Here is a 12,500-nt window from a genome sequence, read left to right as displayed (position 1 = left end):
TGGAAAAAGCACTATAAGGCAAATAAAATCAGATCCTCATTCCGCATTCAAAGTAATGTATTAGGTACACTAGTACAACGCATACTTACAGTTTTACCAGAAGGATTCATTAAAAATGGTTGTTGTCTTATACATCATATGAGGCAATAGTTTCTCACAATTTTACATTGATAGAAAGTGGACATGAGTGATTGACATAAATCATAGCCAGTTAGAAAGGATGTTTTCCATGCTAACTTGTTCTTTCTTTCTTTTTTTTTTTTTTTCTACAAGAAGCATTAACTACAGAGTACATTGAGTGTTTGTTATCATAATGTTTCAGAAATTTTAAGGAGTGGGCATGTTTTATCTCTAGAGGCTCATTCATTTCTTTCTGTTCCTATAATAAAACACCATAACCAAAAATAACTCAGGGGGAAATTATTTCTTCCATCTTCCAGGTCACAGTTCATCACCAAAGGAAGACAGGGTGACAGGGCGGTTACTCAAGAGGGACTAAGGTGCAGAAATCATGAAGGATCATTGTTTGCTGCCTCCTTTCAAGCTCGTGCTTAGCTAGCTTCCTCATGTATTTCAAGGCCACCTACCTAAGGACTGGTGCCACCACATAGTGGGCCAGGTCCTCCTACAACAATGAACAAACGAGCAGTTAGATTGAGGGATTCCTGACCCAAGACTTTGGGCTGGCCTCTCAGGAGACTCTAGGCTACATAAAACTTACTATTAAAATTAACCAGCACACGGAGCATCTGCTGAAAGAGCAGATCCTGTCTCAATAGCTCTGATTTGGGATGCAAGAGTCAGTTTTCTACTAAGTAGGTGAGGCTTTCTTTACCCATAGGCTCCATTTTTGCCTAACAATGAATTATTGGACAAAGTTTTGCAAGTCAAAACCCTTAGCTTGCCTTTTCAGAATTATCAAAATGTGGATGTCAGAAATGTACAGGACATCTTAAGACCTGCAAAAATAACAGTATTAAAATGCAGTATTTTTTTTCTGTATGCTTTTTGAATTTTCACTGATAGAACTGCCTGACACTCAGAGAAAGTGTAGTGTCTATTATATCTATATATCTACATAAAATCCGCAGCTTCCCTGACTCCCAGCAGGCATGCTCTCATTAGCACCTGTGACTTAAGAATCCTGACTTTATCTCAGCAAGATGCACTTTTATTAATATACATTATATTATATGTCCTTCATTTTACAATGTTATAACCTGGAGCTGAATCAATAGCTCCTGCTGTAGGACCTACTAAGTTCATAAACATGGACCAACAGGGTTGTTGTGTATTATACTGTTGTCTTTTGCATAATTATAGGAGGGTAACCATTAAGCAAAATTATTTAAGAGTAAGTGAAAATGATAGCTTAAAGGGAATGTTAGAAGAAATAAGAGTTATGGAAATAACATATTGGCTAGCTGTGATTAACTTAGAATTTCATAGTTTCAGAGAAATAAATGTATAGATATAGAACTGCAATTTTCAGGATATAATTTTGGAATCTCTTTTCCATTGTACTTGTGATTGAATTAGAAATAATTCCACCATCTTATGTGTTTGAACGATCGGTATCTAGTTCACAGTGCCAGTGATGGTGGTCATAGAAACTAGGTGGCAGAGATGACTGGAGGAAGCTTGTCATTGGGGGAGGCCGATGACAGTTGATAGCCTGTCTGGTACTGATTCCTGAGTTCCTTTTTGCATCATGTGTACAATATAATGCAATCTCTCTGATTTCTGCTCCTACTGCTTTACTATGCCTTGTCTATCATTATGAAATCCTATCTGGAATTATAAACCAAAATACAACCTTTTCTTCCATAAATTACTACATATCAGGATTTTTATCACAGCACCAGAAAGGCAACTAATACATCAGTGGATTGTAATGGTAAATAATCAAAAAGATTTCTGTATGAAAATAAAATAAATTAATAATAAAATAAAAGGAAATAAGGAAGAATATTCCTGGTAACCCCACCCTTTGCAGAAGGACTGTTGAAATCGATGGTGGCAAAAGTATCATTACTTTCTTCTGGGGATGTTGTTCTGGTCCATTGCCTACCCTTCATTGGATAACTCTTCACTGATGTCAATTAGACTGGGTTAGTTTGAATGAGGGTTTATTAATAATAAACAAAATAAAACAAAACAAAACAACAACAACAACATCTGATTATCTCAAGTGCTCCTTGCCCTCGGTATATCTGATTGGAGCCTATCCTTTTTGTAATCCCAGTTGAGTCAGAACTTCCCAGAGGGGTTTGGGAGGCAACCGCTTCTCTTCTCTTTACTGCCTTACTTGGTTTGTCATTCACCTTCTTACTCAAGCACCAGCCCTCATCTGACCTATGTTATAAACTCATGCTTTGTTCTGGAAGATGTCCCCAGCTTTCATCACTTCCTTAGGCAGTCAGAGCACTCTTTTTCTCTCTCATTCTTCAGAATTTCATAATATTGCTAATGCGCATGATGTTGGTAGGCCCTCTCTTTGTCCTCGAGTTCCATATACTTTTCTGTATTTTTGCAAAAAAGGCAAAAGTTCTATTTTTTTAAATATTTTTTAAGAATTCTTCCACCTGACTTTTTGTACAAATAATATGAACTCCTCACTTTAAGAGTCATTTTTAAAAGACTTTATTCAACTCAAGTTGCTTTATTATAGGTTTTTTGGGTAAATAAGTTCTGAAAACAACCACCCAGCTCTTTATGAGTTAAGAAAGGAATTCCCCACAGAAGCATACATTTCAATTAAAATTAATTTCTGCCTCAGGCTCCTTTTCTTAAAATGAATTCAACATCATGAAATGGGTCATTTCTACTCAAAACTGTCTCCACAATAGACTTAGATATATGGTCTTAGTAACAGTCTTTTTTTATTTGTTGCTGTAAACCAACATAAAATACACACTGCGAGTCTTGTAAAAAAGTATCAAGGACTAAAAGAGATTTGCTTCAATTCGTGACTAAAGTTTAACTACTATTACCCATTACTAGAAAGACCTTTCCCCAAAGCACTCTACCAATTTGTAGTCTTGGTGAAAATCAACTGGCTGTGAGTACATGCATTCTCTTCCAGTTTGTCGTCTGTCTACATATTTGTGTGATTCCAACATCATGGTACTTTAAGAATTATATCAATTAAGTGCATTTGAACTTACTGTATTACTTTCTTTTGTTTCTTTTTAAAGATTTATTTGGTTGCTTGACTATTCTGTTGCATGGATTTATGGTCATTGGTGCAATTCATAATTTCAACTAAGTCATTTGAATTACTTATGAACATATTTTATTTATGATATATAACTTCATTCACAGCTATAGTAAATACTTAATACATCATTAGTTCATATGAGGTTCTCAAAGGAAATGTTTCTTTTGTGAATGTTACTTTTGTGTGTGTGCGCGTGCATGTGTGTGTGTGTGTGTGTGTGTGTGTGTGTGTGTGTGTGAACATGTGTGTGTCTGCACACACATGCAGGCACTTTTGGAGGTCAGAAAATGTCGCTGCATCCCTGGTAACTATAGATTCATACAGTTGTAAACCATACAGAAATGCTAAAACCCAGCTTTGATACTCAGAATGATCAAGTAAGTTCTTAATCTTAAACATTCTTCCCATCTAAAATGCTTATGTTTCCTACAAAGTCAGCCATGGGTCAATATGCTCTATTGTTCTTGATTTTAATGTGTGTGCTACTTTCTACCACACAAAATGTCTTCAACAATACATTTGATCTAAATCAAACCTTTACTAATTACACCAACAATTATATTAAAAATACCCTTTTCCTATAACTTGAACTTCGATATATGTGGGATCATAAAGATGGATAAAAACCTAGCCCTAGAGCAAAATTGCTGCTAATTCTCAAGAAATTGCGTTTTGTCCTCAAGCTTTTGTCAATATCCCCAAGTAATTATTTTGTACCAGATAGTGAACCAATCAAGCAATATAGATAAAATGCCTTTTCCTGTTCACTGAGACCTTGGCTCTCAGATTGCTGAGAATTACTGTTGATAAAGATACATAAAACTAAAATCTGATGAGTGAAACAAAAGTCGGTATCTACAAGACAAAAAGCCAAGTGATGCCTATGCATGTAATTTAAACACTTGGAAGACTGAGGCAGGATAAGCATGGCTTCCAGGTCAGCCTGGGTTCTCTGAGACCAGTTAACCCAAAACATAGCAAAATAGAGCAAGCAAATCAAACATAAATCAAGCAAACAAAATAAAAAGGTCAATGCTTGGAAACTATAAATTTCACTGCCTAAAATTGTCCCAATTTAGTTATCAATGTAAAAAACAATAAACAAAACAACAAACAAACAAAAAACAAAACCAAAAATCATTAAATGTGTTTTTGCGAATCATGCTGCCCAAATCACATGTTGTTCTTGAGAATATTTTTTGATGATTGGATCTTTAAAATAAACTCAAAGAGGTCTCAAAACTAGTATATTTTTGGTTGTGACCCTAGCTTTTAGCAGTTAAGCCATCTCAATGCAAATAAAGAAAAATATAATTAAAAAACCCTGGTATATTATAAGCTGTAAAAATTGCCCCAAAAGGGACACTTTTTCAATTCTCATTTAGAAAGTCCCCATACAATAAGGTGTATAGAATCAATGTGTACTAGTTAAGATATATTGAATAAAATGATACTGATCTACTAGAAATGTGCATTATCCATGACAGATATACATGCTATGATCTTTTGAAGGAGAATCTATCATAAAGGCTACAGGCTCATGTATTTAAATATTTGAAAATGTTATGAAATCTAGAGAAAATATAGAGTGTTGTACATCATTAGGGTGGCCTTGATAGTTTATAGATGTGATCTCTTTTGTTTCTGGATGCCTGCTGCCTGCTGCTATGCTTCTACTGCTATCGTGAACTATTATTCCTCTAGAACCATTAGCCAAAACGTATCTCATTATATCATACCTTGCTTTTGATCATAGTGTTTTATCACACCAACAAAAGGACACTAATACATATGTTAACCAAGAAACTTACTCTATAGATTGCATGGTATACCTAGATATATTTTTGGTATAAGACATTATTTTATTCACTGATAACAACTCATATAAATACGATCTATAATTATTTTGCTTTTATACAGACATGGTATTCTAGACAGATGTTTAATTCATGGACATTTTTACTAGAATTCATATGTGGAGCTGAGAAATAAAAATATGTAACAAAGAAATTCAGGCCATTGGGCTGTAATTACTGCATGAAGCTATGTAAATGACTTTCTTTGGAGGGGGCCTTGGTATAATCTGCATATGAGAACAACGTATGTAGATATATTTAGCTAGACAGAAGGGCTGTCTGTGGGAATTCTCACTTTATGTAGACATAGATGCTCATCAAGATAATTTATACCCAGAAACACACAGTGTGTGCTATTTCCTTTTGAACAGAATGTTATGCTGTGACAAATATCTTAATCATACAAATACATAATGTACAATCTTCATCCAGTATATAAAGTAAGAACTCAAGTTTAGGGCATACAGCAGATACCTTGAGATACCATATCAGATTTCAGAGCAGTTAGTTGAGAATAGTAAGGACTGAACAACAATTACAATTTTTTCCATGTTGCTCCTAAGTCCTGCTTGTGACCCATGGAATAAATAAAAGAAACCCTGCAAAACATTAAGATATGATGCAAATGTCTACTTAGTCTACTTAGCCTGACTCCAACGTTTATATACCAGAACTCACTCTGAGATGATATCTGAATATTTATCATTTTCATTGAAAATGCTTTAATCTCCTTATCTCTGGTTTTCACATTTTTGACAAATGATAGTTTATATATACATATATATCTTTACACACACATATACAACCTGAGTATCTGTGAGTGAGTGAGTGTGTGTGTGTGTGTGTGTGTGTGTGTGTGTGTGTGTGTGTGTTTATGTGTAGAGAGAGATTTGTGTTCCTTTGTTTGGAAGAGCATTACTCATAACAGCTAAACTTTGTTAGCAACTTACACTTCCCATATGAATTAATGGAGAAGAAAAGGGGTATATATGCATATAATAAAATATTCTTCAATTAAAAAGTGAAGTTTTCTCATTATTAAAACATCAATGATGGTTCAGGCTATAAAACTAACTGAATAGGAGATAAATAGTATATAATTCTGTTTATATGAAAAACTTAAAAGTTTACTTTGGTATAAATTTGAACTGCAAATTATTTTAAAAGATTAATATTTAATTCATGCTTCTACTAAATGAAGTAATTCATACAACTCACTAACAATCATAAGAGAGGGTATGGTGGAACCAAAATTAGTGCAGGTTAGAAGGTTTACTAAATTGAATTTTAAAATCTGGAAAAAAATGTTTGTCAAAATTTTAATTATCTCATTGATACACAAATATTTCTAACCCATCAGTAATCCCTCTAGAGTACTTCAAAGTTCATTAACTTTTACGAAATACATAGTAAGATTATATTGTCATTTTAACTTCTGAGGCAAATGCCTCATCCTCTGCTACATGTTACATAATGTTTTATTGCTGAAGCACATACAGATAAGATTAGGTGGTATATTGATTTCTTGCTGTACTTACTGAAATTGTAAATTAAGTCCCAGTGATATATCTTACAGAGGAATGTTCTCAAAAAATTGGGCTTTTATTTTTAGAAGCAGAGTATATAGAGTATTACTCAGTTTAAGAATCTGATGTATCTACGACATGAAGAAATAACCTTAATGTGATCTATGGGCTATCAAATTACATGTATCCATTGCAGAATGTGTATCACTCTGTAAACTGAGGCTGATAATGAGGAATGTCTTTTTAGAGTGAGGGTTTATATGAGCGTTCTAAGTGACATCTTGTAATTATTATTTTTCTCCTATTCTGACAAAATACATAAGAAGAGCAAATTGGGAAAAGGATATTTTGCTTGGAGTACCAGCTTAAAGACACTGTCCAGCATGGAGGCAGGAGCTTCAGGAAACTAGTCATCTTGCATTCATAATCAGGAAGTACAGAGATGAGTACTAGTTATGCTCGTTGGGATGACCATGGTCCACACAGGATCATATGTTTTAATACTTGGTCCTAGGCTGTTATATCTATCTGGGAAGGATCCGGGGGCGTTGTCTTGTTGGAGGAGAACTATGTTGCCAGGGAAGGGCTTAGATTCAGAAGACTCATAGAATTGCCCACCCCTTCTCGCTGGCTGAATGTTGTATGTACGCTCTCAGTTACAGTACCAGTGCTGTGTCTGCTTACCTGATGCCCTATAAAAACTCTCCCATATAATCCTCTAAAGCTGTAAATCACAGGATAAACACTTAGTTTTGTAAGTAGCCTTGGCCATGGTGTCTTATTGCAACAATAAAAAAGTAGCTAAGTTACTGTTCCTCAGATACCTTTATTATAATTTTACTCAGTTTTGGTCCTTGGAACTTGGTCCACAGCATGATGTCATCGACATATAGAGGAAGTCTTCCCATCTTAGTTAATCCAATGCATAATACTCTCCTCAGATATATTCAGAGGTTGGTCTCCATGGTGGTTTTTAAATCCTATCAATTTGATTATCAGTATTAAGCATCACATTGAATTTAAAGTTGAAAATTGCTCTAAGTCTTAAACTAAAGAGTCTATTAGTGAAATAAAGATGTCATGATATCGAGAAGGAAATATAAAAATACCTATATCCTTACTTTTTTCATAGTGGTAAAAAAGAACCATCTACTCCAATTATCTTATACTTCAAGATAAGATTTCTAAAATCAATATTATAAATAAATTACATAAGAGCTGAAATCACAGAAAATAGAGGAATTTATTTGTTTGAGTCTTCTATCATTTCCTCATTTTCTGACTGAGGAAAGAAGTTGATTCCTCAACATATGTTACTTAACAATGCAACCTTGTCCATAGTTGCAATACACACAAAACCCTTTTATATGGAGTCATCTTTGGCATATCAATAGAACTTCAGTGATGGGGGCCAATATGTCATGCTCTGAGTTATGAAACTGAGTAAAAACCCATTTTTTACTTTGTTCACTCATGGTTTTGGTACAGTATTGGTGTTTAAATTGTAATATTACAGTACGTATATGTATATATGTTCTTAACTGTCTCTCTTTCTCTGTATGAGTATATGTGTTTGTCTATATCAATGCTCACCTGTGTTGTATGTCTCTCTCTCTCTCTCTTTCTGTGAGTGTGTGTTTCTATGTATATGTGTTCATCTATTTGATCTATTGAAAGTTGAATGAAGTTGTAAGTTATATTTGTCCTTTAATGTGAATACATTAGGAGTCATCATATATATATATATATATATATATATATATATATATATATATATATAAACAAGTTATTGGCTGTGCAAATACATAGTTAGCTCCTGAGAGGTTCTGCTAGAGCCTGACAAATAAAGATGTGGATGCTCACAGGCAACCATTGAACTGAGCATCGGGATATTTTTTATTGGATATTTTCTTTATTTACATTTCAAAGGTTATCCCCTTTCCTGGTTTCCCCTCTACAAACCCTCTATCTCATCCTCCCATTGATGCCAGATAAGGGAATCCTCTACTACATATGCATCTGCAGCCATAGGTCCCTCCATGTGTACTCTTTGGTTGGTGGTTTGGTCCCTGGGAGCTCGGGGGGGGGGGTGTTGGTCGGTTGATATTTGAGACAAGAAAGGAAATTGTTTTATATACAGAACACTGAACATACAAACCACGAAGGAACATAACCTCAAATATGAACCAAAAATACTCTTACTTTTGTAAGCTGCTTCTATCACATACTTTGTCCCAGCAACAGAAAAGTGACTAACACACTTGCCCATGTATTTTAATCCAAATATTCCTGGTGCTAAAAATGATTTTCCTACTTATGCCTCTTAATAGTGTTTCAAACTTCAGAATAAAGTGACTACTTTTGACATTAGTCTACAAATATTTCTGTACTCCAAGAATCTCAAAATAAGAAGACTCCAGATATCTTCTAAGAGGGAAACACTAGAGAATGCCTATAAATATGGAAATAAGGCCCCAGTATATAAACATCATTAACTTATTAACAAAAATAAAGCAATTATCTACTTGTTTTTTATTTGATATTTTCCTTATTTACATTTTAAAGGTCCCCTTTCCCCGCCCCCCAACCTGGAAACCCCCATCACATCCCCCCTTCCCCTACTTCTATGAGGGTATTCACCCACGTACCCCCCACTCCTTCCTCCCTGTACTGGCATTTCTCTACACTGAGGCAACAAACCTTCAAAGGACCAAGGGCCTATGCTCCTATTGATGCCCAACAAGGCCATCCTCTGTTACATATGCATCTGGAACCATGGGTCCTTCCACATGTACTCTTTGGTTTGTGGTTTAGCCCCTGGGAGCTCTGTGGTGTCTGGTTGGTTGATATTGTTGTTCTTCCTATGGGGTTGCATACCTCTTTTACCCACTTTAGTCCTTTCTCTGACTTTTCCATTGGGGACACTGCTCAGTCCAATGATTGTTTATGAGCATCTGCCTCTGTATTAGTCAGGCTCTGGCAAAGCCTCTCCGGAGAAAGCCATATCAGGCCCCTGTCATCAAGCACTTCTTGCCATCCACAATAGTGTCTGGGTTTATGACTGTATATGGGATGGATCCCCAGGTTGGGCAATCTCTTTCCTTCAATTGCCTTTCCTTCAGTCTCTACTCCACACATTGTATCTGTATTTTGTACCTTGAGTAGTTTGTTCCTCCTTCTAAGAAGGACTGAAGCATCCAGTCTTCAGTCTTCCTTCTTTTTGAGCTTCATGTACTCTGTGAATTATATCTTGGATATTCTGAGTTTTTGGACTAATATCCACTTATCAGTGAATACATATCATGTGTGTTTTTTTGTGACTGGATTACTTCACTAAGGATGATATTTTCTAGTTCCATTCATTTGCCTAAGAATTTTGTGAAGTCATCGTTTTTAATAGCTGAGTAGCACTTCGTTATGTAAATGTACCACATTTTCTGTATCCATTCCTTTGTGGAAGAGCATCTGAGTTCTTTCCAGCTTCTGGCTATTATAAATAAGGCTGCTATGAACATAGTGGAGCATGTATACTTGTTATATGTTGAAGCATCTTTTGGGTATATGCCTAGGAGTGGTATAGCTGGGTCCTCAGGTAATACTATGTCCAATTTTCTGAGGAACCACAAAATTGATGGTTGTACCAGCTTGTAATCCCACCAACAATAGATGGGTGTTCCTTGTTCTCCATGATGGGTGTTCCTTGTTCTCCATATCCTCACCAGCATCTGCTATCACCTGAGATTTTGATCTTAGCCATTCTGACTGGTGTGAGGTAGAATCTCACATTGTTTTGATTTGCATTTCCCTGGTGACTAAAGATGTTGAACATTTCTTTAGAACATTTCTTCTTGGCCATTTGATATTCCTCATTGGAAAATTCTTTGTTTAGCACTATACCCCATTTTTAAAAGGTTATTTTATTCTCTAGAGAATAACTTCTTGAGTTATTTTTGCATATTGGTATTAGCCCTTTATCAGATGTAGGATTTGTAAAGATCTTTTCCCTATATGTTAGTTGCCTTTTTGTACTATTGACAGTGTCCTTTGCCTTACATTCTTTTCTTTTATTTTATATTATATTATTTTATTTTATCCTATTTTATTTTATTTAGTTTATGATGTTCCATTTGTCTATTGTTGATCTTAGAGCATAAGCCATTGGTGTTCTGTGCAGGAAAATTTCCCCTGTTCCCATATGTTTGGGGCACTTCCCCACTTTCTAAAGATCTCCAAGGCTCATACTTGGCAGGATTAATAGAGTAAAAAAATGGTCATCTCGCTGAAAGCAATCTACACATTCAATGCAACCCCCATCAAATTTCCAACTCAATTCTTTATAGTTATAAAGAAGAATTTGGAATAACAACAACAACAACAAAAAAAACCACAGGGTAGTGAAAACTTTTCTCAACAATAGAAGAACTTCTGGTAGAAACACAATCCCTGAACTCAAGCTGTATTACAGAGCAATTGTGATAAAAAAAAAAAAAAAAAAAAAAAACCTGCATGGTACTAGTACAGCAACAGACAGGTAGATCAATGGACTAGAATTGAAAGCCCAGAAATAAACCCACACACCTATGGTCACTTGATCTTTGACAAAGCAGTTAAAACCATCCAGTGGAAAAAAAAAGACAGCATTTTCAACAAATGGTGCTTGTTCAACTAATAGCATGTAGAAGAATGAACATCAATCCATTCTTATCTCCTTATACAAAGTTCAAGTCCAAGTGGATTGAGGACCTCCACATAAAACCAGATATACTGAAACTAATAGAAGAGAGATATCTTCTTGTTTCAAGTGAGACACCCATAAACTCCTTATTCATGCCCCACAGTACAAAGTATATATAGAGAAGTTATTTATATTCTTCACAAGTAGGTTCGTACAGCCCATATAATCTTTTAAATTAATTTTGTGGGTAGATATTTCCACATTTTATTGAACTTTCTTCTGTTTTTGTCTGCAACTTCCATCTTCTTCAAATTTGAGCTCTTCCATAGAGTGGAAATCATATTGTATAGAAATCATATTTTTTTTCAAATTATAAGTATATGGAGAGATCCACTTTATTAATATCTTCCAAAAACGAGGACCTACTTTCATAACATGTTCCATATGGCAATCTAGAACATTTTTGCTTCACTAGTTCCTGTTCATGGAATTCACTATCACCAACTTAAGTCTCAATTAAAACACTTCCCATTGAGTTTTTCCCAATTCATTCAGCTGTGTCTCAGCCTGCCTTCCCCACCCCCACCCCAAAATACCCAACCACAAATTCCGTATATGTTCTATTTTTAAGTTCTTTTTTACTTTGAAAAATTTATTGTGGGACATAAAAATCAGGCTTAGACTATGAATTTAGAATTGATTTTTTTTTTCACTTTACCCCCAAATACTGTGAGAGTAAATTATTTCTTACCTCCTCAAACTGATAAATCATGTCAGGTACCATTCAAACTTTCTTCAAAACACATGTCTTAAGAAGAGGTACTATCAGTGTGCTCAGGTTATCTTTTGGTGCTTTTCTAAAGTTGAAAAGTAAAACTAGTAAGGCAATATAGAAAATGTTACTGTTTAGTTCACTATTCTTGACTAATTTTGTGGGGTTTTAAAAGATTTTAACTTCATTTTTATTTAAAAGTATATGTTTGTGAGTAGCTTACGTATATTTACATAAGCAGATATGTCCAGGGTGCCCAGTAAAGGGCATCGTATCTCCTGTAAATGGCATTTCAGGTGACTGTGAGCAGTTTCTTATTGTGCTACAAGCAGAACTTGTTCCTTTTAAACGGAGAGCCAGGGCTCCTACCTGATATACCATCTCTCCAGCCCCAGCCCCAGCCCCAGCCCCAGCCCCAGCCCCGGCCCCAGCCCCAGCCCCAGCCCCAGCC

Source organism: Mus pahari, chromosome 2 (genome assembly GCF_900095145.1).
Source record: "Mus pahari chromosome 2, PAHARI_EIJ_v1.1, whole genome shotgun sequence".
Classification (NCBI taxonomy): Eukaryota; Metazoa; Chordata; class Mammalia; order Rodentia; family Muridae; genus Mus; species Mus pahari.
Note: the sequence above shows the minus strand (reverse complement) of the source record.